This window comes from Anser cygnoides, chromosome Z (assembly GCF_040182565.1).
Source record: "Anser cygnoides isolate HZ-2024a breed goose chromosome Z, Taihu_goose_T2T_genome, whole genome shotgun sequence".
Lineage (NCBI taxonomy): Eukaryota > Metazoa > Chordata > Aves > Anseriformes > Anatidae > Anser > Anser cygnoides.
This window is the reverse complement of record NC_089912.1, coordinates 80,488,482-80,515,758: the sequence shown is the minus strand read 5'-3', so window position 1 is coordinate 80,515,758 and position 27,277 is coordinate 80,488,482.

Sequence of the window (27,277 nt, the reverse complement as noted above, 5' to 3'; positions counted from 1 at the left end):
TTTCTGCCTTTCCTTTTGCCAGGTACATCTGAAGCTCAAAAGAGCCTAATTCCCCCTGACCTGGATATTTACATGCTCAGGTCTGCATGGTGGGATTTGTCCCATGTGGTTTTAGCTCTCAGACAGCAAGGTATGTCATCTGAGCTGGTTGTCCAACTCTCCCTGTAACCAGCAGAGATACCTTTGAAGGTATCTACCATCTGTCTCTTTTCACTGACCAGGGGAGTAACTGGAGAACTAGCTTCCACCTCAACCCTCACATTCATCAGGAGAGGTGAGTTCCACCCAAAAGGCTGAATCCAGGACCTCAGCTGTCACTAATGCAGTTTAGATAATGGTATTTGAGGGCCTGAGCCACAGTGATCCCACCCAAACACTTGGTATCTGAGAGGCCATAGGCACCTACATTTCCCCAGTACATAGATGCTTACTGACTGGGCCCAGAGGGATACAGTTTTGGTTGAGCTGGCCAAATCTGTGTGGTGGTTTTCACTTGCTAGGCAGCTGAACTGCTCTTTCACTACCCCTCCTCAGAAGAGGTGGGGAAAAAGAAAGGAAAAAAAAAAAGACACATGGGTTGAGATAAGAATAACTTAATTAAAGGGAAAATAATTATTAAGGTAAAATTGCAAATGCTGTGTGGAAGCACAGTGAGAGAGGAAAGAAATTACTTTATACTTCCCATCCATGAGCAATGCTTGACCACATCCCTGAAACAGGGCCTCAGTACGCTTAGCCGCTGTTTGGGAGGACAGAGATTTTCATAAAGAGAGCCCACCTCTCCCTTCTTCTTTCCCTTTTCCACCTTTTATTGCTGAGTGTGACGTCATATGCTATGGAATATCCCTTTGGTTGCTTTAGTTCGGCTGCCCTGGTGATGTCCCCTCCCCACCTCTTACATGTCCCCAGCCTGCTGGCTCTTGGTGGTGTTGGAGGGACTCCTGATGCGGTGCCAGTACTATGCAGCAATAGACACAACACTGGTGTGATACCAGTGCTGTTCTAGCTACAGGTGCAGAGCACAGCACTGCATGGGCTGCTGCAGGGAATGTTAACTCCATCCCAGCCAGACCCAGTACAATGGGCACCCATTTCACACACCAATGCCAGTCCCTAGAGGTGTGTGACACAACCTCATTTTACCACATGATTTTATGCAGAAGCACACATGCATTTCTCTTCCATGTCTTTTAAGGTATTATCATCTATTTATAACAAAGGTCACATGGCAGGCTGCATTCCTGTTGCCAGGAAAGGGCACACTTTTTATGTTTACTTTTATGGCTAGTTATTCAAATTTCTTAAGGGAACAAAGATTATACTATTTGCTCTGCCAAACTACCTTTCTCTCAGTCAAGCCCTGTTACTACCCCTCTTGTTGGTCAATCCACAGTCTCACAAACACTCAGTTCTTAGATGTTCATTGTCATGGTTTTAACTGGAGAGGTGGACTGTCTCCATGTCTTAGACTTGCCTGCAGCTCACAGGTTCGGACATTGTCTTATGCGGGACATAATAAATTGGGCTTGAACTTTCCAGGCTGAGAAGGGTACTGGCCTCACCTCACCCATTACCCGTGCAAGCCCTCTAGACATTGAACTATTATTTCAAAAACTCCCTTAAAGTCTCTTTAACTCGGTTTCCTAGAGTAAGAAGGCATACCTGTTGATCTAGCCCTTAATGTAGGACTGATATCTCCTAGTTTTTGCCCTCTGTAAGTTAGGCCTCTGGTTACCTGTACTCAGAAGGCTGTTTCAGGTACCTAAATCCAGGCATGATGACAGATCTCAAAACAACCTTTCTGATTACTGCATTCTTTTATCTTAAAGGTGTCTCTCAACATCTTTCTGAGTCTGCAGGGCAGGAAGTCCAGACCTGATAGAAAGCAGGAGAGGTCTTACCAGGGACAGAGATAGATCTTCAGGTTTACATCTTCCCAGAGATTTCCAAGGAAACTTGGATTAGAAGATGAGTGCTGATCCCTACGGAACATGCATGCAAGGATACTGGTTTTTGAATCCCAAATGCACATTGGGCTATACAGTCTACTGAGCCAAGAGGTCAGTATTTCAAGTACGCTAGTGCTCTTCATTTGCTATGCAAGTAAAACTCCCCCCATGTCCTTACACAGAGGGGAATTTCCAACTGAGCCGCTTCCCATATATCTCTTTCTCAAATGTGGGTTACAATTCTAGTTCTCAGTATTCAAAACAGCATCTAATTGGTGTGTTGCACAAAGCTGTGAACACTTTCCTATGTCTACCCGAAGCACTTTTCCTAATAAATTCTAGGATCACATTTGCACATAGACAGGTACACTCTCTGCTGGGTTAAAACTGGCTGGAAGTCCGGTCCCGGAAAGTGGTGGTGAATGAGTGGTGTTCCCCAGGGGTAGCTGTTGGGGCCCATCCTGTTTGATATCTTTATTGATGATTTGGGTGAGGAAATTGAGTGCACCCTCAGTAAGTCTGCAGATGACACCAAGTTGGGAGGAAGTGTCAATCTGCTGGAGGGTAGGAAGGCCCTGCAGAGGGACCTGGACAGGTTGGGTCAATGGGCAGAGGCCAGTGGGATGGGGTTCAACATGGCTAAGTGCTGAGTCCTGCACTTTGGCCACAACAACCCCCTGCAGTGCTACAGGCTTGGGGCAGAGTGGCTGGAAAGCTGTGCAGAGGAAAAGGATCTGGGAATGCTGATTGATGCTCACCTGAACATGAGGCAGCAGTGTGCCCAGGTGGCCAAGAAGGCCAACAGCATCCTGGCTTGGATCAGGAATAGTGTAGCCAGCAGAACCAGGGAGGTGATCATCCCCCTGTACTCAGCTCTGGTGAGGCCACACCTCGAGTACCGTGTTCAGCTTTGGGCCCCTCACTACCAGAAGGACATGGAGGCCCTGGAGCATGTCCAGAGAAGGGCTACAAAGCTGGTGAAGAGCCTGGAGCACAAGTCCTCTGAGGAGCGGCTGAGGGAACTGGTTTTTTTTAGTCTGGAGAAGAGGAGGCTCAGGGGAGACCTTATTGCTCTCTACAACTACCTGAAAGGAAGGTGTGGGGAGCTGGGGGTCAGCCTCTTCTCGCAGATAACTAGTGATAGGACTAGAGGGAATGGCCTCAAGTTGTGCCAGGGAGGTCCAGGTTGGAAATGAGGAGACATTTCTTCTCAGAAAGAGCAGTCAGGCATTGGAACAGGTTGCCCAGGGAGGTGGTGGAGTCACCATCCCTGGGGGTGTTTAAGGAAAGGTTGGATGTGGGCATGTTTTAGTGGGTAATATTGGTGGTAGGGGAACAGTTGGACCAGATGATCTTGGAGGTCTTTTCCAACCTTAATGATTCTATTACTCCCTGATTCTCTGATTTTGTACAAGCATATCACCCTGGTAACCCATAGTAATTCCTGTGAGCAGGTAAAATTCCCAGTTCTACCTCCTTCTCTGCCATTTCCAATTTATGAATCCCCAGAGTACTTCAGAAATCTCCCCATTAGTTGCTAAAGGCATGATCTTGAAAACTGGTATTAAATTTCACTCTATTAATGTTACTTCAGACTCACAGGTTATCTGTTTCTACCTGTACCATGTTCAGATGTCTTTCCATGCCAAGGTGTTTCTGACATGTGGCTAATCAGCAAATTTCATTACCATACACCTACTTTTTCAACCACAGTCCTTACTGGGAACAGCTAAAAAATTTTCCAATTCAGAGAGAATGCTAAGGGCTCTCCTTCAGTACAACCTTCTGTAATTTAAACATTAAAGCCATTTCTTACCTTCTTACAGTACTTTGTGTGCTTTTCCTTTCTTTTCCCTTCATTTGAACTAATGATTTCCGATACCACAAATGGTTCCCTGATATTCAGACACCTTTTCTTGATAAAGTAGTGAGCTCTACTGTAGAAGAAAGGTGTTAGGCTGACCTAGTATTCTCTATCTGTCAGGCCCAATCTTTTGTTGCTTCTTTGATTTTCATTGATCACCATCTCATTAATTATTCCTTTCCTTTAAAATTTGCCTTGTGCTCTTGCATACTATTACAATCAAGCTAAAGTGTCTTTATATGCAAACTCACTCAATTAATTGTGGTTACTATATTTACTGCTCCCAAGTCATGTGGGTCCCCCTCTATCATGGCTCGACAAAATTACTCAGGGTTGCTGTCAGGTCTTGGAGAGTCCTGTGGTGAGGAATCAGCTCCCTGCTGGCTGAGCACATCCAGCTTTCAGAGTTTTGCTTCTCCCTTGAGGAGATATTTTCAATTTCCTGACACTCATCCCATATCTGTCCTGCTTTTCTCCAGATTTTAATGTTCTCACAGAAAATCAAAGCAGTTTCATTTAATGTTTTCACACTCCTACAACAGATCTAATCCTCCCTGTATAAAAACATCACCTATTTTCCCCTTTAAAATCTTTTTGTTTCAATAGATAAATAACTTTTTATGATTTCCTTTTAATATTACCATTTAATTTCCTCATCATACTTCTAACTTGGTTTGACTTTTGACAATGTTTACCCCAGCCCCCTGCTTCCTGACCTCCAAAATGAAGTTTTCTTTGCTGATTAGCTCTTTCCTCCTTTCCAAATAGATGCTGTGCTGGACTTTCTAGTGCAGTTCTCCGTCCATTTCAATCTGCAGCCATTTCCTGCAGGTTTTTGTCCCTCCCTGAGATGCAAATTGCAGAGAGCTCCTTCCTTGCAGCTTTTAGTAGAAAGAAATTCCAAATCTTCTTCAACTGAAGTACCTTATATATAACTCTTTGGCTTGACTGGCTTCACTATCCAGTTCTCTCACCTCCTGAAACCTGTGCTTTCAAAACCAAAACTCTCACCTACTTGTTTTTGCATATGCCTCTGTTTCGTCTAAAATGAATCAACTTGGTTTGGCTAATGGCTCAGCTGAGCTCTGAAATTAATGTTAGTCTTTCCACTGGCTGCAGAAACTTGGATCTGTCCTGTTTAAATGTTCTCCAGGGCTGAGGGTGTAAACACAGTATTACAGACCATGGTTTCAGCTGGTTTAAATTGCTAAAGCTCTTTTGGACTCTGGCCAGTCAAGCGGAGTCTCCCTTGTCTAAGAAGCTGAAGTTTTCATCAAAGTGTTCTGGAAGCAACTGCAGCCTCTTAAATTACTAAGAAAAGAGATATTTTTGCCATCTTTCCACAGATGAAACTGCAATAAAATCTATGTACTCACACTGTTTAGAATAGTCTCCAAATTAATTTACTGTACCTGTCATAATATATTATCAGTGCCTTCCATGCACATTACCTCATTTGAGAGCCTCTTCTGTTGTATATAGCAAATGGCAGAAAAAAAATTAATGTGATACAAATAACTTTTGGATTGATTTAACTCTGCATGCCCAGACTCTCCCTGTCCTCCTACTTGCAGAGATGGGAAGTTAGCATTCAGACTGCATCAGTTATAATGAGAGCGGGAGACCAGCGGCGATCTTCAAAATCTCCAGTGAGTTAAGCAGAGCTGGCTACAAAGGGGCCAGAGGCTAATTATCATATCAAAGTTTGACTAAGTGGTAGCACACTGAATTGGACAGCAAGATTACATGCTTTAAGAGCGTTAGATCTTCATTGCTTCTTCCCTCCCATTAAACTCTATCACATTCCTATCACTGGGCATGCCTGCAGGCAGGCTGGATGAGAGGAGAGGAGGACTGGGAAGCCAAAGGGACTGTAGCTGTGTAAGCAAAATGCACCCGTTACCTCTAAGGGCATTTTGTATCTTGAGGTGAAGTAATATATTTCCATAAGGTAAAGGTTGAAGTTGTTCAACACAAGCTAATAATAACAGAGTCCATAATGGCTTTCTGCCACCCACAAACCAAAGTTAATATTGTCTGATAATATGCTGTTACTCAGCCAGTGATAATACAGCATTAGCTGGTGCTGAATAACTGCTCGCATTGACTTGCTTTGAAGTATTTGCATGGGTAACTCCTGTGTACCAGGCTTTAAACAAATGGAGGTGTGAATTCCAGCATTAGCCTTGTCCTTTCCTTCCTGCATCTCTTCACTTTTGCCTGCCCTAAAATACATAACAACCTTATCATGGGCTGCTCGGTTCATTGTAACAGGCAGAATAAGAAAGCAAACATGGGTCTCAGGAGTTACCTTCCTAGTGCAGCAACACAGGTCGGCAAACATTAGCCTGAGAACAAGCCACTTCATTTGACAGGTATTATAGACCACAGACAGGAGAAAAAAAAAAAAAAAAAAAAAAGTCCTCTCTTTCTATTTTTAACTGTCTTTCTGACACGGTGCTTACTTCAGCCTGACAACAAGTTTCAGACTCTGTGCTGAGGTGGTGGAGGAATGCTCCCACCTCACAGGGGCTGTGGGAGAGGAGGAAGACAGAGGCACCAATGTGAGGGCAAAATGGAGGAAGAATTGAGTCTGTCATAGGCAGGAACAGCAGTGGATGCCTGCTCTTGGTATCAGCATGCTTCACATGGATATTGTCCTACTCATGGATGAGCTGAGGCTGAGCTGAAGACAAATGTGCTCATTTTTCTGAAAACGTGCTCATTTTGCTTTTTTTCTTCAATCCAAATCTCTCCTCCCTCAGAATATTGAATCCAGCTCTGTGTTAGGTTAGTGCCACTCAAACCACTTGGGCCACTCCAATGCCAAGCTAAAATATCAGTGGTCCAGTCCTAGCTTATGCAGTCTCTCTGACTTGCAAGTTACACATAGTTCTCTAAACACTGAAAAACCTCAAAATAAGTAGGAGTGTCACCAAAACTCAAACACTTCTTAATCCTCTGCAGTTTATACTGCTCTCATTTCTGACATGGACTACATATTATTATTAGACTTACTAAGCAAACAAACAAAAAACCTCACCCTCATTTTCTGTTTAGTGTGCAAAACACTGTTTCCTCTTTAGAAGAAAAACCCAACTCCTAGATGCATGTACACAAAGATAAAAAAAATCATCACAGTTTATATTTATTTGTGCTATAATAATTTTGTTTCCTTTTTTTTTTTTTTTTCTAGTGCATAACAAACTTTAGTCTGCTCACATGGATTTACTTTTCACAGTTAGCTTTTGCAGACTCTGCTGAGGTGTCCCACAGATTCCCTAGGGTTTCTGGGTCTTTTAGGGTAAAAACAGTTGAGGTTTCAGTGCACTGTGGTTCTGGACCCTATATACAGCAGCATTAAAAAGCACTATTTGCAGCATTAAAAAGCTGAATTCTACACAAATAGCTTCTCTGGGTGGGGAAACCTCATTTAAAAGCTAAGAAGGCAATTGTAGTTGAAAGTTAAGGGTTTATTTTTATTTTTTTTCCTCACCAGGAGACAATGTGGGAAAACGGAGAAAGTGATATCATTAAGGTTTATTAAACTTAGATAATTTCGACTAGTGGGAAAGTCTGACAAAATCTAACAAATGTGCTGGGTTTATGAGTTTGGCTACATGAGGTATTTAGGGGGTATTTAGGGGGTTGCTAGTGTGTAAAAAGAGAAAGGAGGAATTTAAAAGCCTAATAGCTATTCTACACTTGCATCCATTTTGCACTCCTTCCCTGCAATGCCATTGAATCTGCATGTAACTTATGCATGTAGTACTTGTGTATAGTTTATAGTATGCATCCAGTTTAATCTGATGATTTTATGCCATTTAGCTTAATCCTGTTTGGAAACGCCAGCTGAAGACACTGGATCTAGTTTTGTGCTGCCTGTCTCACTAGTGTGCATTTTCCCTACTGTTTTTCATCCATAATAAATCCATCAAATTTTCATTTGCCATGTGGGGTGCCAGCATCATTGTCAGAAGCACACATCTCTCAAGGAGAACAAACGCAGCTCCCAAAGTGAAGGTTCACCATGGGATGATGGTTGTATGGTGCCACCCCAAAAACTTTGGGGTGAGGTTCCCCTCCAGCCAGCTCCAGGAGGCAGCAAGCCCTGGCTTTGCCATTGTGGAGCTGGACAGCCTGCGAGCAGCTGCCTGACTGCCCTTTCCCATCAGATAAGTGTTCATGGTTAGCAGAGAGATGAAAAATTTGGGATGCTTCTCACACAGTCAGCAAACAGACCCTCCTTGTTGCACAATTCACTCTCAAAAGTAGCTGTTGGAGCAAGAAGAAGTTACAGCACTGTAAGATAGGGTGTGAGCTTGAAGTGCAACAGCTATGCTGTGAACTCATTGCATGCTCCTTCGTGGTGGTTCTCTCTAAAAATGGGAGGTCTCTTCTCACTCTGGGGAATGGAGCACTTCTGTGCCTTTGTATGCCATGATGCAGGCATGGAAAGCTACCTGTGTTCTCATGTGGATGCGATGGCAGTCTGACATCTTGTAATCAGTCTCTGATACCCTTTCTTGGCCTTTTCCTATAGTTTGCTGTGTTGCCATCACGCTGCTTTGTCGGGGTACATTTCTTTGTGGAAACGTCCAGTTATTGGCCTGGATCTTGATTGTTGTCTCAAACTGGTATTCCAGTGCCTCGTATCGATGAGCATCTATGGCAGCAGAGCTAGAGGTATTTGGTAAGAACAAACAAATATTCAAATGAAGACATTCACTCATGTAGAATGATTTATCTGATAAAGATTTGGCTTGATATTTTATGTTTTTCTTCCTTACAGGAAAGGGTATTATCGCTCCCTAAAATTTACCATGTGCCTATTCCTAGTGCAGGAAACACAGCATCTGAAAGCAGTAATAAACCAAATTTTTCTATCTATCTTCTTAATAGCCCTGTCCTTATCCATAGGTCAGAGATACAGGGATAAAGGGTTACCCTTGGAAAGTGTTGGCCTTTTCAGCAGACCAGTTTATGACTGTACTGAGAACAATGTAGATGGAAAAAAATTATGCACACTTTTTCTTCTTCAGCTACCTGGAGAAACATTGCCTCTTTCTGATGATTACTGACTTTTGTGGGCTTTTTTTATTTCTTATTCTTTTTTACAAGCACATAAATATGCGTACCGAGATCTGCAGTCCCTAAGCTGGACACTGCAAATAATTCAATGAGAAGCCCTTCTGTGATGATTGTCATGTTTTTGTCCCTCAAGCTCACCACTAGAGATGAGCACTGAGCTCACAGCATTGAGGGCAAGTTTAATTTCTGACATCGTGTTGCTTGTTGCTATGGTTGGGCCCGGCTGGTTAATCCCACTGATGCTGACGTGATGTCAGACACAGGAGAATGAAGGATTCACATTTACTTACTGCTGTTGACAAGTCTTTGGTGGGATCTCAGCTACGGAGGGGGTAGAAGAGCTCAGTCCGGGAATGATTATTGCTGAGCTGAACCCTAAGAGCATACATGTGACTGCCTGAGAACTGCTTACACACTTGGGCTGTACAAGGATCTCTCCATTGTATGTAATGTCTTCTTTGAAGTCAAGGAAATCCCATTAGCAGAGAACAAGTGTGAGATCAGAATCAAACACCAGAGAGTTATGATCTTCCTACAGCTAAAAGGCAAGAATAGGGATTTCATTTTTCTGAGATTGCTGCTGTGCAAGCTGACATGTTTGCTTTGCATAATTATGCTTGACTACAGCCATACAGAGGGAAGGGAGTGGTGGTGTTCAGTGCAGACACACGTACAAGAGCTGAGGGCATGCGCCTGCAGAGCACTGATAGCAGAATAATGCTGTTTGGCAGAACAGTGAATATGCAGCAGCAAAACTGTTAATCTCACTCACAGGCACCTTGAAAGTCATTGGCGCAGTGGGTTCTGGAAATGTAAAGTATCATTACTCTAAATTTCTTTCCTGTTTTCAGACCGAGTGCTCAAATGTGCCAGAGTACCTATATTAAGCAAAGATATACCACATGAAAACAAGAGTCACATTTTAATATTTCATTTGTGCCTGGATTGGGAGAGGGTGTAGAGAAAATGTGTCACATGAGAATGCATGAGTGAGAATCAAAGCTGCAATGGCTCAGCCTGAGATTGGGTATGGAAGGGCCTGTGCGGCACTGCCTGAGCAGCCCATTTGAAAATCAGCAGCTCTGGGATGTCCAGGGGCCTCCTTACCCATTTTCCAGCACCTACTCCTGAATCCCCCACCACCCTGCTCTAGCACAGACAGCTCCTGGCACGTTTCCCTCATCTACACCCAGTGTGGGAGGCAAGAGAACTTCAGGCCAAGAGAGCATATTTTCCAGATGTTTTGTAACTCTTCTCTGGGGATTCCCAGTTCCTGACAGCTCTTGTCCCTTTCCTTAGCCATCAAGTCAAATTTGACAGCTGGGAGATTTGGTGGAGAGCTTTGGTCTGCCTGCTTTTTTTTTTTTTTTTTTTTTTTTAATTTCTTTTTCCCTCCAGAATCTCAAGAAAGCAGGGAGATTCTCTGCCTTTTCAGGTGACCAGGACCAATCCAAACACCCGGTAATGGCTTCCTCAGCTGAATCTTCATCCCGGCAGAACCACGGCTGCTACCTGACGTTGCTCCAGAGGGAGCAAGCTCTCCACTTGCAGGGTGGTAGTAATGCTCTTAGGAGCAATGAACAGACCTCTCCACCTCACTGCAGATAGTTTTTCTGTTAACATGGGCAGTTGATCCAAATTAGATTGTCTTCCAGATCATCCCAGGACTCTCTGGGGCTCAGGCCAAAATAGCCTCTTTCCAGAGCCACCTGACCATAAAGAGCTTTTAAAATGTCATTTCTTGCCCCCGGGTTTTGCTGTGGGGCAGGGGGTGTGCTTTAAGCTGAAGCATCTCCTTGTACATTAGGAGGGGGGCTTGTTATGTTATTCCAGTAGTATGATGCAGAATTGAGGTTATGTTAAAAAAAGCTCATATTTTTCTGAATCATACCCTGCATTTTCTCACTTCTGAACAAAACAGTTGTCCTGACCCCTGCGCCTTAGCTGAACTCTGACGTCCCCTGGGGCAGATGCCTGCCATTACCACTTCTGTCTTTGCTGCTGTTATAGCCGGCGCCTTACTAGCAGCCAGCGGAAATATTGAAGGGGCTAAGGTGTGAAAAGTGAGAGCATTAAATGTGTCTGCAAGCACCACAGTGTATCAGCAAGCTGAGTGAGCTTGCTGGGACCGTGTGCGCAGCACAAAGCCATCTTTCAGTAGGGAAAGGGCTGCCTGTGTGGTGCTGACATCTCCTGTTATTTACAGGCCAAGGGCTTTGTTTAGTAAAAGCCACAGTAAGGAGACAACAGCTCATGTTGAGAGACACTGAACAGAGATGATGGGCTGTATTGAATTTGGCACTGGCTTGCAGGGTTTGTAACAAGGAGGGATGGCAGGGGCTGGCTGTCATTCTGTCTCATTTTCTTGAAGCACTGTTCTGTGTAAGTGATTGCAGGAGGAGGTATTGATTTACTCCTCCTGTTTCCATCCTGAAATATTAGGCCAGCGAAATGGCTCTCACTGCAATTTATGATCCCTCAAAAGAAGATCAAAATGTGATTTTTTAAAAAACAAGCAAACAAACAAACAAGTCAGTGGAAAGGGAAGACCTTAGCTGATGAGGGGCAGGCATGCTGTCTCTCTGTTCCCATCTCCTTCCTTACAGACAGACATGTACCACAGTCCAATTGTAGTCCTTAGAGTAATGGTTACATTCAGATGCAGAACTAAGATCTCATTATTCTTTTTTTTTTTTTGTACTTGTATAAACCCAGGAAGTTTCCTTGTTATGAGGCCAGTGACCTGAAAAACTAGTGAGAAAGATGTTGCCTTTAGCAAAAAGGTTGGTTTTTTGACCATGCTGAAGGGGCACCATGTCAGCACACTCTCACCCAACATTTTCACCCTCCCATGCAAAGCCTGTATGCCAAGAGGAAGGACTCAGCATGTCCTGCTCTTCTCTGTCTGTCCATTTGCTTAGAAGTCCCTAGAATATATGACAGCTTTTTTTTTTCCTGCTGTGAAGAGTCTTTCTAGCTAGTACAAGTGATAATTGAAAACAACGCTGGTATTTTCATAAAAGGGTTGACATGAAAAAGTCAAATCCACCATCCAAACTACTTGATTGAACTTGATTTCCTTCTACAATTAAAACGGGAGATGCTCTGCAGGCATGTAGATAGGGATGGTATTTTAATGATATCTGCTATGATTAGCTGCAGAGATAATAATGAGCTCCTGGTCCTAACGACACTGGTGTAATTTTCACTTTGTGAAGTATCTTTGTTTCTTACCTGCATTATGAGGAAATGCACAGTAAACATAAAGCAGGAAATCTGCTTCTTGTCCTGAAGATGTTCCAGGAAAGGTTCTTCACAAATCAGCGACAGAGCAGAGAGAAGAAACCCAGTCACTCTACTACTTTGTGGCTTTGGCTACAGCAGTCTGACATTGCATTTTCTCTGAGCTCTTTGTGGGTAGAATCAGATCCTTCTCACAGACATTGCAATACAATATGGTACAAATCTCAAGGTAGTGTCAAATAATAGTATTGTAAGATTTTACATGGATCGGTGATTCCCCAAATTTCTGGATGAAGAATCAAGATTCTTCCAAGGACATCAGACATTTTTATCACTTATTTAAGCTACCGGATCTCTTGTTTTGCAGACCAGCTGTAGACCACCCAAGGTGGTTTTCCTCAGGTCCATGTTCTGGGAAGCACTTTTGTTAACCCTACAGCATGTAAAAATTTCTTTCTCCACTTCCTTGTTTGAATAAGAGACAACATTTACCCAAGGTACCCATTGTGTGAGTATTACAAAGATATCATTTGTCCTTACATTGTGCAGCACTTTGGAAACAGGTGCTATATTACTTGAGTACTACCATTATTTCATACAAAGGACAGATTCAGACGAAGTTTATAATGGGAGAGCTTAACATGCATATGTTCGATATATATAAAATGGAAGGTGAATGGAGGTTCATGGAAAACTCTTGCTTCCTCGAAGTATTCAGGACAAGAGTGGGAACTGTAAAACTGGAGCAAAAGAGTATAAATGGAGCAAGTGTAATCTTTACAGACACTGTCTGCTGTTGAATACAGTATGCATTGATTTCCCACCATTATATCCACCGGCTCAATTTACACCATTTTTGCAGCACTACTCAGATTCTAGAACATTTGGAACAGCGAAGGTCCTTGTGCTGTATCAAGAGTGCTGTGGAGCCCAGCAAGGTGTTTGCTCCTTGTTGTAACTCTCTGTAGACCACATGGAATTATGAGAATCATAATACAATATGGCAGAAACAGCAAATGTTGTAAAATTCTTTCTGTCAGACTATTTCACTGGGATTCATTTTCTAAATCTGCTGTTTAGAGCTAAAGGGCATGAAATATCAACTTCTTTCCTTTAACTTGAAGATTTCAAAGGAAAAGTTATTGCAGTGACACCAAGGTTGTAAATATCCCAGCATGAACTTTCCTAGAGAGGTTAAAACATGTAGGGGAGTGTTCCTTCCAGAAAGTAACATGGCATTTGTGTCTCCCTGATGGGACACAGATAAGTGCTCTTGTAGAGTTGTAATCACAGTGAGATTGGGATGTGAAGATCTACCTAGTGCCTATCTTTTTCCAAAAATCAGCTAGCCACACAGGGCCAGGATTGATTAACGTTTATGTATGTGTGCAGGAAAAAGTGAACACAGAAAGGACTTTGTTCTTGCACGTATATCCATAGCATTTGCCACAAATGAAGCTTTGGTATCTCCAAAGTCTGAGCACTGCTGGTCTTTGGTATTATCTAAAATCAAGAAGGAAAAAAAAAAGAAAAAAAAAGCCAAAAAAACCATATCCCAGACTTTTTTACATGGACTGTAGGATGTGGTTAGTGGAAAGGGCACCATCTAAAGGATAGTTCAGGACCTGATTTAATTCTGCATTAGTAATGTCATTGCTCAATCCTATGGGAGTGCTACAGATCCTGTGCAAGCTCCCATTTCTATGTAGGGATATGCCTTAAGGGAGGACACCAGGTTTTCTTCAAAGGAATCCATATTTGGATACAGTTATTCTGCTGAAGCCTATATAAATAACGTTCTAACTATTAAGTAGTATTAATAATGTTCCTGGAAATTTTAGCTTTTAATTACCACTTTGAATATTCATATGGGTGCCCATGGGGAAGCTGCTGAACATCCAGCAGCTCACATGGAATGAATGATGTGATCTGATTTGTGCTGTGAAAACAATTGCAACCTCACACCTGCAGTACCATCTGGAAAGGACACAAGGACCAAGTACTGGGGCTCTTCCATTTTGTGTCAGTATTTGAAGAAGTTCAGAAAGGTCATCTTCCTTGTGGAGCTGGAAGTGACAATATGGCCCTCCACGGTCAAGGGATAGAGTCATGAAGAGCAGCAGCTTCTAAGTTGCAGTGGCATTTCACCATCCACAAGGTCAGGTGACTGATACTATTTAAAAAACAATTTAAAGGTCAGCAATGCCATGGTAATGTGAGCTTTAGGTACATGGAGAAGTGAGACATGGGTGTGTTTTCCTTTGTTCTATTAATAAACACCAAATGGCTTTGAATTAAACATTTCCTCATACCATGCAGCAATGCCGGGAAGAAGCGATGTTGCTGGCCAACCTTAAACATCAAAGTGAAGGTGTCATAGCTTTAATTGCCAGGTAAAACAGACAGCTGGTGATGAGATGTTGCCTACTTTGAAGATAACAGTGAAAATCATAGCTTTTTTTGTTAAGTCAACACCCTCCACCTTACCTCCTCATGACTCTGGTTGAGGTGGCAAAAGGGATAGGCAGGAGCCTTCTGCTCTGACAGCTACATCTGAACAGAGCCCTCTCTTCCTCCCCTCGAAGATAAGGAAGATGCAGCACTGTAAGTGTTGGAACAACAAGGAGGAAAATTCAGCTTTCCTGCCTCTGGTGTTGGGTTGCTGTAAAGAAATAAGCTATTTGTTTCCCCAAAGAGAAGAAACACCATGTAATTTTATGTTTTATGACAGAAAGCTGTTCAGTACTTTCTTCTGAGCACAGAGCTTAACTGAGAGACAACTTTGATCAATTAAACCTAGAGGGAGAGATTTAAAAACAGCTGAAGAAAGCCAACCAATCTATATGAAATTTTTAGAAGAAACAACTAGTGATAGTGAGTTATTAACATCACTGGCAGGATTAGCTATTGATTACAAGAGAATTAACTACTGACACAAAGTCAGTTAACCATGGAAAGCCCATGCTGCTTATTTACTTCAGATTTAACCTACATCCAAAAAATGCAATCAAAATTCCTTCTACTATTTAGGTATTTGATTTTACCCTTCTGCTAGACTATTATGACTAGCAGGTAAATACTGCAGGTTCCAAACAGGCTCACACACATCTGAACTACCATAATCCCCAAGGTGGGCACGTTTCAAAGATTAGAAGAAATTATCTTCAAAGGATAAACAAGGAAAATCACTGTCTAGAGGCACTGAACAGCACTTTTGATGAAATAGTATTTTGCTCCTCAAGACTGCTTTGAAAAACAACCCTTTATTTTTTAGATTCTAGTTATATTTTAGAAAACAATTTGAAATGGAGGTCATAGATTTATGTTTTCTGCCACAGTTTGTTCCATAGCATCCTGCACTTCTGCTGCAGTGTTATTAGAGTCAATTACTGTACAGAAATTTTGTCTGGACAACATTTTCTAGTTGCAAACAGATTCCATTAACGATCTGATGCAGTTCTTGTGAAGACAGGGTCAACATCTGCGTTAATAACAGTTCCACTGGAGTGTCTTATATTTTGTTCTTCTGCTGCATTCTGCAAGCAGTCGAGAAGTACCTTTTTACACTGAGATAGTAGAGCTACCTCTATCTATTTTAGAAACAGCTCCTGTAGGTAACATATAGGTAGTTTGGAAAATATTATCTGGTCTTCACCTTGCAGAAACCCTCAGATCTCACATGCAGGCTTCTCACATATTAATGCCTTCCACAAACTCTGGTGAAGAGGTAAGATTACAATTGTGTGTAGTTAATTTACTTGCAAAGTCTGCAGCAGAGACAAATCTGTATCAGAGCCTGAAATGAGTGTTGTAAGTGATCACAGTGTATTAGACTGTGCTGGGAAATTTAAACAAAAGTTTTCTAAAATGAAAAATGTGTATTTATTTTGTTTTTTACTTTCCATTACAAATTTGTAATGATTTGTTAATTCTGTTTATTTTAACTGCTGGCTGAGTCCTTGAGACTGAAATACTCTCTGCAAGCCTGGAACAGTGAGAGCAGCAGCCCAAGCCTAAATCCTGACAATGTCCAGTAGTTTGCATGATTTATATTAGCTATGTGGCATTTACAGCAAATGTAAGAAGACAAGACTTGCTTCACGGTAACTTAAAACTGCCAATGATTTACAGTGGATCTATATGATCAGACCAAAGGTTGTTGAATAGAAAGTTATGCTATAACTCATATTGAAACAAGCCAGGTATTAATGTTTCAGAAAAGATTATATAAATGGAAAAGGAAAAGGTATATAAATGTAATGACCATGTAATTATGGCTTTTGCCAGACTGAGGTGTCCTAAAAGAGTATCTTCAGTGGTACTTCATCTCTACTCACTTACTGGATTATTCTACCTGAAACTGAATGAAACGGAAGGTAATAGAAAACAAAAACAAAAACAAAACAATCAAAACCAAACCAAAACAATAAAACAATTAAGTGGTTCTTTTTAGAAAGTAGCACTGCCTAAAGATCTTGCTTTGTCTGGTGATACCAACGTACCTGAAAGTGATAATGTGTGGTTGTCACCTCCAAACAGAAGCTTCAGTTTTCAGTTTTGGTGAAATGCATCTTATGGTCTCTTATGCAAGGTTGGGCCCTGGAGAATTACACATGACTGCTATACCTGATGGCAGTCCTCTGGGGGCTCTTTTACAATTAGATACATTTTCAAATGAACCCAAGCAAAGAAATAAGGCAATTTGCTGATCTGCTGCAATGCCTTTCTTGAAATAAATGGAACAGATGCCACCTTAGGGTCTGAGTTTTATTAATTGCTTTATAAAGCACGCTTTTCTTTTTAAAATACACTCTCTGCATTGGCCTGCTGACCCTGGGAATTCAAACCTTATTATTCCAGTTTAAACACTTGCCAGTGCTGAGACGGTTAACAAAGCTAAAGCCTCTCCCAGCTGAACACCAGATTCCCTGGGGAATCCAATCAGGCTACTTTATTCTGGTCTTTTAAAAACCCAGGTCAAATAGTTTGAATTGTAATGATCTCCATGTGAATTCTGGTTTTGATAGCAATTGCTGATATCCTCTTAACTTCTAGACAGACATACTAATCAATTGCTGATATCCTCTTAACTTCTAGACAGACATACTAATCGCATTTATTCTTTCATATGCAGTGCAGTGCTGCTGCTTCTGATAAACTCTTACTCATGCTCAAACTGGGTAAACCAAATACATGTGATATCCAGGAGCTCTGCTAGTTCAGTGGAACTGATGCCTAGTCTCCTGCAACGTTACTAGAACCTTCAAGACTTGTGACTGGACAGTTGGTTAAAAGGTGTTGCCTACATCCAGGAAGCTGCAGTTTGGAAAGACCCAGAAAGAGCTCTTTAGCCATTTCAGCTGCAATTTCCAATTTCCCTAGCATGCTGTGATGAGCAATGTCACAGAAGGATCTCAGTACAGTTATAGCAAACCTAGAGGGCTTCTCAACGGTCTGTAGCAGTGAGACGCATAAGGGCTTTGCTCTCTTCCTTCTTATATTTATTTATTTATTTATTTATTATTGGATTATTTTTCATATCATTCCATCCTTCCCTTTCAGCCAGCCAGCCAAGTAATAGAGGATGAGTAGTGAGTGGGCATTCAGAGTGTGACAATGTTTTCACTCCCCAGATCAAATTCAAGCCTCAAAAACACTTGCAATTTATGTAAGTCGCTATGGTCATGTTTGTTCCCAGAAAGGTTAAATTTTGTTCACTTTAAAAAAAATTATCTAGCTGTCTGTTACAATATTTCCTTTGGCAGTAGTCACCATAGTAACGTTGTGCTAGCCAGGCAACTAATCATCTGCAAACAATGGGAATTGGTGCCTTTCTTTACTCAAGAAATTCTGCAAATTAACTATAATTCCAGAAATATTTTAAAGGGTAAAAATACATATATGTTTCTCTTTTTCCTGTTCAATGAGTTTGCACTTTGCCCAAATAATTTCTGGAAGAACTATTCTGTTATCTCTTCAAAGAAACATTTTCACTAGGCCTGCTGGGCTGATTTTCACCCCAGTTCTTTCAAAACAATGTCAATAAATATCTGCCTCAAATTAAGTAGTTGCTTACATGCTTTACTGAACCAGGTCCTGAACAAGACTGATCATGGTTAAAGATCCACTGGAGGAAAAGGGCAGGTGTGAAACTCTCAGGTAGACATTGTAGAAGTGTGATCCATAAGCTGGAGAACAGCTATGCATCTGAAAGAAGCCACTCCTCACCAGAAACTGGCATGTGAAGAGTAACGTATTGGTCCTTACTATACTGGGTACATTACTGTTTCTGGGATATTTGCTATACTCACCTGCTAGGAAGGAATGATCCAGAGCACTCACATATTGCTCTAAACAGCTGTGCCCAGTTGCGTGCAAAGTTTTGCTAGGCACTACCTTGCTGGTAATGAAATGCCTCATTTGAAGAATAGTGCTACCATTTTCCACGGTGTTCTGGAGAAAAAGTCTAGCCAAGGACATAGAGATGTTCCCTGAGACCACTGAGAGTGTTGATAATAAATTCATCTAGGAATGTATATGCTGAATGTTTTTCTAACCCGTGGTGCTGCGATACCTTACTTGGAGTGAATTCAGTGTAATTCAAGAAATGTGGAGACAGAGGGCAAAATATATTTTAGCACTCTCTTGTTTCATTTATAGTGATCTCATGGATGTTTAATGTGCTGAAGGACCAAGAAAGCAAAAATCCTATACAGAAGCATATCTTGAAAGGCTTTCTAAGACCGAGTCAATGTCTGTTAAATATCATTCCTGCTGCCAGGATACATTGGCACTGGCACAGGAAGGACCCAAACACTACATTCCTTCTACCCAGTGCAGTGCAGACGTAACTCACCTCTTCTTTGATGGTCTGTAGGCATTGTCTGATGCCTGGTCATTTCTTTAGCCAACATATATGATGCTGTACCTCCCCTTGCAGCCCTGGCCCTGGCAGACCATACACTTCAAAAGACGTCCCTGATTCACTGTAATACATGACCCAAATATAGACAAGGTCATAATCTCATCTTTTCAACTGGGGCCTTTACATGCTCTGTATGCCCCATTTCCACCCACCAAAGGTCTGCAGCTCAGGATTCAGGGGTAGGAGGAGTGCAGTGCATCCTGCCAGCCATCTGTGGTACAAGCTGCGCCTTGTCTCTGCCAGGGTTTTACACAAGAGTTTTACTTATGCCACTGTTAAAAAATGAGAGAGAGAATTTAATAGTCCCTTGTCTTTTTATTGGTGTACAAATGAATTTTGTCTTCTATGTTAGTCAGTATGGGAGCAGCAGAGTAGTCTGGACACTCATTTTAGCAGTCATGGATTTCTGCCCTGAAGACTTTGTTCAAATTAAGGCAACTTATTTCTCACCCAGCCGTCTGTGCTGAATAACAGCAGCAGATGGAGAGAAGAAAATCTGGATTTTTCTGCTTTCAAGGAACCACAAAAGCTAATGAGGTAATGTTAATTGTTCTGTGGCTGTAGCTGAAAGAGGTCCCTGCACAGCAAGTATGTTGCTTCCTCTTTCTCTTGAGTGTGAAGAGAACAGACTATGAAAGAAATGCAGCTGAGTCATTATGTTAGGGGGTGATAAATCCGATATTCTTGTGCAAAAGTATATACCAGGCTACAAGGTTAAGGAACAATTACCTTTACACCTTTCTATTAGGATAGGTTACACCACCATAAGTGTTGCTAGAATTAAGAAAATAGCTCACATGCATACATATATAAGTATATATGTGCGTGTATATATATATATATATATACATTTCAGATGGCCTTAGTATATTTTAGGTATTTAAAAAGTAATTAATACATCTTCTCAGAGCATAAGTGGCATAAAGTCTTAATCCTCTGCCAACACTTCACTTGCAGCAATTTGTCTGTGAGGTGCAGTATTCCAGCCAAACACAGCAGTGAATGTTATTTCAGTGATTAAAAACTTCATTTCCATAACCATTTTGGTGTTCTTGCTTTTTACTGTGCACACGTGAGAGGCAGACCTTTACCTTCTCCAAGGATCAGACAAAACGTACGATATGGTGAATAATTAAGACTGATGGGTATGGGTAAAGTATTTTCCTTCTACATTCCGTCATTTTCTGATCTCTTTGGAGGCATGGAGCTTTATAATGGATGAAGCTTTCACCATTAATAAGCGTTTTCTCAGTTGTTTCCTAAAAAGCCATTCATTAGATTAACAAAACAACAGTTACCAGCTAATAAAGGTCCTCTCAGCTCAACTTGAGAGAAGGACAGGCTAATGCCCCCGGGCAAAATGCCATTGAAACCGTAATGTCAGAGCCGGTCACAAAGACTTTGACCTGTAATTGTGTCCAGAGAGTTCAAAAGCGTGAGAGTTTCCACGAGAGGAGCAGGGGAGCAGGTCTGCCGGCGCATTCAGCGCCTGCAATTAGGCTTTCAAAAGAGCGAGCAGGCACCCACCAGCTCCCGTGAAAAGCATCCCTCCAGCTGGGTCAGGATTTCACCTTCATGAGCTGAAGGTGAATTTTGGAGGCCCGAGGCTCCTGAGCCATTCTCACGTGCGCCTGCGGTGCCTCCCCGCCTTTCCCCCCGCGCTGCTCCCCAGGGGATGCAGGGAAAGCAAATTAGGGATGGGAAAAGAGTTAGCTCTTCCCTGCCTGCATGCAGCCGCAAAGAATAATGGCCCAGTATGTTTCGGGTTTCCTCAGTGCTGAAGGGTATACGGCATTTCTTATCATCTGGGGATTTAAGCCCCGGGGGTTAAGGCTAACGGTTCCCATGGAACAAGCACTGAATTTGCATCCAAAATTCAAACTAAATTGAACATTAGAAATGTTTTAGCATATATTACGCTAATGATCCTGAAGTCCTCCACTGTACACAATACGTTTCATCTTGAAAATCCAGTCAATTTCAACATAAAACGTGGCATTGCAGCAATGCTACAGCAGATTTTAGGGAAAGAAAACAAAACAAAACAAAACAAACAAACAAACAAACAAAAACAAACAAAACAGGCTTGAACACAAGGGCAGAAGGAAAGATGAGAGAAACTGGTGCTCAATTACAGCTCAGCCTGAAGACTTCCACTTGCACTGCAGGTACCAAACAACATGACTTGAAGTAAAAGTTTAGTGCTGCTTTTTGTGAAAGCTGACATATCCAAAAGCTGTCTTAGCCCCATGCAGAGATAATGGTCCAATATAAACTTCAAGAAGAGAGAGACACCTATCAAACTACTTCCTGCAGTAATAAACCTAATCCAACTGGGTCTGTATTCTACCACTGTTCCGTAAACGTTACTTATTTTGCTAAGCCTCTATCCCCGTATCCATCATGTGAAATTACAATTGATATAGTTACATTAAACTTCACTTCTCGTGTTTGTATTTTCTTTACCTGCTGGCTAGATGGACTCCTACTTCTCCCGTTGAAGAAGTGAGTTGTTAAAACTCCACATTTTCTTCTTATGCAATTTGCAGCACTGAGTAAAGATCTGCTGAGTGGTTCCTTACATTGTGCTGCTTGCTGTCTCCCATCTTACTATGGATAAACCTGGCCTCCCACCAGCCAGCTCTGGACGGGATACATTCTTGTGCCACTGCTGTGTGTGGCAGGCAGGACTGCAGCAATTACAGCTCATCACAGTGGTGGACTGCTAGAAGATGAAGCATTACAAATACAAATCATAGTTCATGTGGTTTTCCATCTGTAATGTTTCCAAATCATGCCATGGAAAATGTCACTGTTCCCTCTTAGACTGCAAGATACTGCACAAAGACCACAGGCAGCCACCTTCTCTCATAGTCTCTCAAGATTTTGGACAGTATGGTGTCTGTTCTTTGTTCCCAGGTTTGTTAGCAATGTGTCTCGGTAGCTACAGCTGGGTATTTAGCATTATGATCTACAGTTTAGCAATCTACTAAGAACATGGATAAGAAGGGAAGATGTGTGCATTAATATTAAAAATTACAGCATTTCTGAGTGCTTCACAGAATTGCAACAAGGATTGGCATTTAACCAGGCGCTCTCTAGTTTGTATGAAAATCCTTTTTTGACTGTGAATTTTGGAGGAACAAAATGCTACATCTTGGTCATGATGTGCGCTAAAAAACAAAGGCATAAAAAAGGAGAAGTCTTATATTTTCCAAATCTGTACTGGGAAGCGATAAATGTGGACATGCTCCAGCATGCTGCAGCACAGTGCATATGCAGAAGTCCTGACAATGAAAAGCTTGCATAAAACTTAGAATGTTCTAAGTGCAGAACCAAACTTGGATGCATATTTCATTTTCTCCCTAGATTCTTGCCACTCTGAAATGCTCTGGAAGTTTTTACCTCAATCCTCTGCCCTACTGGTCCATGCTTCTAACACACACACAAACAACTTTCATAGGATTTGTCAGCAATGAAAACAGAGCATATTTTATGTGGTGTGCCAGATGGTGCTTGTGAAGACTGGACTCACAGGAGGTTCCTAATTAAACTTGCAACCTGGGGATGAGAAACGGCAGGCACAGTCTGGTAGGTGCCCAGAGAGTGGACACACTGGCAGGCTGCCTAATGACCTTTCTGAGCGTACCCTCACACCCATCCTCAGGGAACTCATAATGACAAGAGGCAGTTAATTTAAAGCTAATTGAGAAATCTCTTTCCAGCCCTCACACAATAAAGCAAGGTGCCAGACCTCAGCTGGCATTTGCACCCCAGCAGGAAGAAAATGGCCAGAATGGGGCTGCAAAAGCTGCCACCTCGTTCTCACTCCAGGCAGACAAAGCAACCGAACCCTTGAACCTCTGTATTTCGGCAGTACCTCAGCCTATAAATAAGAACTGACGAGTGTGTGTGTGTGTCTTTTTTTTTTTTTTGGGGGGGGGTGGGGGGAGGGAGGGGTGTGTATGTACTCGCAGCTAGGAATAGAGATGAATCCTGTATCTCCAAGAAGGCTGTTTCTTTAGCAGTAAGCTTCTAGCTTTTATATAGCAGTCAAGGACTACGTTTCCACTGCAAGCAAGCAAGCAAATGCCTGACAGTTCAAGGCAATAGAGAATGTGGGAAGCTAGAACTAGCCACTAATGAGGAATGCTTCCACACAATATTATATCCTGCAAAACAAATGTTCTAAAGGCTGCAGACTCTGCAGTGACACTACCAGCTGGTGGGGAGGAGAGGTTAGAATAAAGCACAGCATCTGTAGAGCTGTGAGTGCTCATCTGATTTTAGCTGTTCAGGTGTTGTTCACAGCTGCTGCTTTGCTTTGGTGTGGAGCAGGTAGAGGTTGTCAGCTACAGTTCTTGACCTGCTGTGCAGAAATCTGAATGTGGTGGTTTCACCCTGATGGGCAGCTGAACTCCACCACAACTGCTCTCTCACTCCCTCTCCTGAAAGGAAGAGAGGGAGAAAATACAATGGAAAAGGGCTGAAGGTTTGAGATAAGGACAGGGAGATCGCTCACCAATTACTGTCACAGGCAAAACAGACTCAGTGTAGGAAGATTAATATAATTTATTGCCTATTACTAACAGACTAGAGCAGTGAGAGACTGAAAGCAAACTAAAAACATCTTTCCCCCATCCACCTTCTTGCACCTCCTCCAACTTAGCAACACTGGGGAATAGGGAATGGGGGCTACTGTCCATCTGTAAGACTTCATTTCTTTCCCTGCTCCATGTGGGGTCCCTCCCACGGGATGCCGTCCTTCCTGAACTGAGCCTGCGGGGGCTGCCCACAGGCAGCAGCTCTTCAAGAACTGCTCCCACACGGCTCCGTACCACGGGGTCCATCCCCCAGGAGCAAACTGCTCCAGCACGGGTCCCCCACGGGCGGCAGCTCCCCCCAGACCCCCTGCTCCTGCGTGGGCTCCTCTCCACGGGCTGCAGCTCCGGCCCGGGGCCTGCTCCTGCGGGGGCTCTCCATGGGCCGCAGCCTCCTCCAGGCCACATCCACCTGCTCCACCGGGGGCTCCTCCACGGGCTGCAGCGTGGAGATCTGCTCCGTGTGGGACCCGTGGGCTGCAGGGGGACAGCCTGCTCCACCAGGGGCCTCTCCACAGGCCGCAGGGGAACTGCTGCTGCCTGCCTGGAGCACCTCCTGCCCTCCTGCTGCACTCACCTGGGGGGCTGCAGGGCTGCTTCTCACTCCTCTCCCAGCTGCTGTGCTGCAGCATGTTTTTTTTTGTGTTTTTGTTTGTTTGTTTGTTTGTTTTTCCCTTGCTTAAATCTACTCTCCCAGAGGCCTAGCCAGGGTTGCTCATGGCTTGGCTCTGGCTAGTGGTGGGTCCCTCCTGAAGCCAGATGGAGCTGGCTCTGATCTCACATGGGGCAGCTGCTGGGCTCTACCCACAGAGTCCACCCTGCAGCACCCCTGTTAAAAAACTTGCCACATGAACCCAACACATTGAGGTAGCTCTTAGGGTACTGAATACATTGGTCCCACTTTTCCACAATACTGCAATCCCAAAGCTTCAGGGGGGATCAGTCCTCAGCCTCCCACCAGAGACCAACTTACCAGCTGGGCCTCTGGAAACCCAAGTCCTCCACAAAAGCCCAGCTAGAACAGGTGGCAAGAATCAAAGGGGCAACTCAGGGACTGGTAATGACACCCTTTCCCCATAAACTGAGATTATGAGCCCAGTGGAAACTCCTGAGCCATGAAGAGAAGGTTGTTTAAAAGGCCTGTGGATATTTGCTCATATTGCAGGATAGTTTAGGATCCCGTCAGGACACACTGTGTCCTTTCTGGGTCTCTTGTCTGCCAGTGAACTTCTTTCCTTGTTGGCCTTTCCTCAGTTTTGCCCAACACCAGCTGTTACTACTACATTGAACAAATTCTCTCTCTCTCTCTCTCTCTTTTTTTTTTTTTTTTTTTACTGTGAGGAAGTCTCCGAAGACAGTAGATGCATTAAAAGAATTTCCATCCTGACAAATAGTTGGTTTCTTGATCACATGTCTGAGAACTGATTTGACCAAAGGCTTCAACTTTCAGTAACACTACTGATTCCCAGACATATATGCAGAATGTGTTACAAAAGGGACTTTTGTTACAAGTTTTAGAAGGATGGCAAAATGTGATCTGTACCTCTGCCTCTTGCTACAGAGCAGTGGCAGCTGCTGAAGGTTAGGTGTACTTGAGCTAGAGTCACCAGTGCTTACTGTAGCAGAGAAATTGCTCTAAGTACTTCTCTTGTCCTGACTGAGAGTGTAGCTCCTTATTACACTGAAGTCGATTTAAGAGATCCCCACCTTTTCCTGCCTCTGGCTGCTCATTCCAATCCCCAAATAACACTTGGTCACATTCCCTGTGGGGATGGTGAAACCGTGGGACCATGCTCTACGCCAGCTCAGAGATTTGACTGAAACTTGCAGCCCCCTTTTTGTTTGCTTGTTTTGGAGAACACGATGCAGAGCAACACTTTGAGAGGGGCATTTTTCACTCTTTCTAAGGAAGCCAAAGCTTGCCAGCTTGTAAGTGAGCCTCAGCTACTGCACACAGATAAAAGGGCTGGAATCGTTCAAACTCCATCTGCTTTCATTGGCTGCAGAGCTGCCTCTCTGCTTCCACCGAGGTACAGTCTGGACACCAAGTGTTTTATAAACTGTGAAGAGTAATCCAAGAAGTAGGTGAATGTACTCCCATCCTCATTTTCCCCAGACTCATTCCTTGGCTAATGCTGCAACATTATAGAGTTATGGGTGTCCTATAAATACATTATTACTACAGATATTCCTACAGAAGTGCACTGTAAAATATGCAATGGTGATTTGTAATCTTTGTGAAATAGAGCAAGAGAGAGGAATAGTTTAATTTCTTGGAAGCTCATAAATCCTTAAGAACACAGTGAAGAGGATTTGCAATGTTAGTAGATTCATCAAATTCATATTCTAACAGAGGAAAGTAAATTAGCCATGAAAGCAATATTGCAGACCTGAAAAAGAGCCTGTCTCATCAGAGAGCTCTGGAAGTGAAGAGCAAACTAATCTGCAGGGTGCAGAAAGTGTGAGATTAGTTCAGCAGAACAGGAAGATTTAATTAAAGACATATACAAACCAAATTGCAAAGCATGTATTATTCTGCTTTTGAAGAGCTTGGGAAAGACAACCATTAGCAGAAGGTGGGAAAGAATGCATGAAAGCTGAGGAGCAGCAAGGACTGCCAGTCACTGGCAATGCTGAGGGCTGATTGTTCCTCCAGGGAAGGCTGAGACAGGGTGGAGTCATTTTAGGGTGGAAAAGGGCAACTGAGGTAAAGGAGTCTGCTCTTACCCGAACATTAGCTTGATCACTGTCCCCATAGGACCTACCCAGCTCTCTCAAGGCTGAAGGAAGGGATCCATAAGGGTGAATAACAGAATGTAGCAGAAGAACACTTGGCTCTAAGAAGAGAAAATTATCAAAGGTCTTATTACTTTCTTAGTAGCTGAAACTTGAGCTCACTTGTTTCAGCTCTCTCAAGAGTAGTATTTGCTCCCTAGAATAAAAGGAACTGATTTGTGCATTCAGAGAATACAAAGGGTTAGCTGTTATTTTTTCCTGGTCCCCTAGGATCTGTTTCTGCAGTGATTTGTAATGATGACTTTCTGGACACTAATGTTATGACTGCTGTGACAGCATCACAACAATGTGCATAAACTGAATATGCAGAGGGTAGCACTGCTTCATTTTGTATAGTTTTACTAGTCATATTTTATAATTCAGTAGGCCTCCTTCATTATGAGGAGCTCAGCTGTTTTCTGAAATGAATGTCATCTTCAAGCCTTCCAGCTACAAGGACCAGAGCAAACACCCTGCCACTGAGTGTTCCTCCAATTTCCTATGAGTAAGGCAACAGCATGTGCCAGGTTAGCCACATGTTGGGGTGCGTTGCTTCTAGTCCCCTGCCAGCTCTATTTGTTGTTTAGCAGCAGGAATATCCTGTAGGTCACCAATACTGTGTCCTTTCCAGAGAGCTCATGGGAAGCTCTCTGGAGGTTCAGCTCCCTGTTGGACACTGCTGTCCATTCCTGCATAGGAAGCACTCTGTGGGGAGCCTCCTTGTGCAAATCCTTCCTTACTTTACAATACGTGACTAGCTAAGCTCACTAATTTAGCTCAAATAGTTCTTCAGATGTTATTCAGTTTCAGGAAGAAAAGAACTATGTAG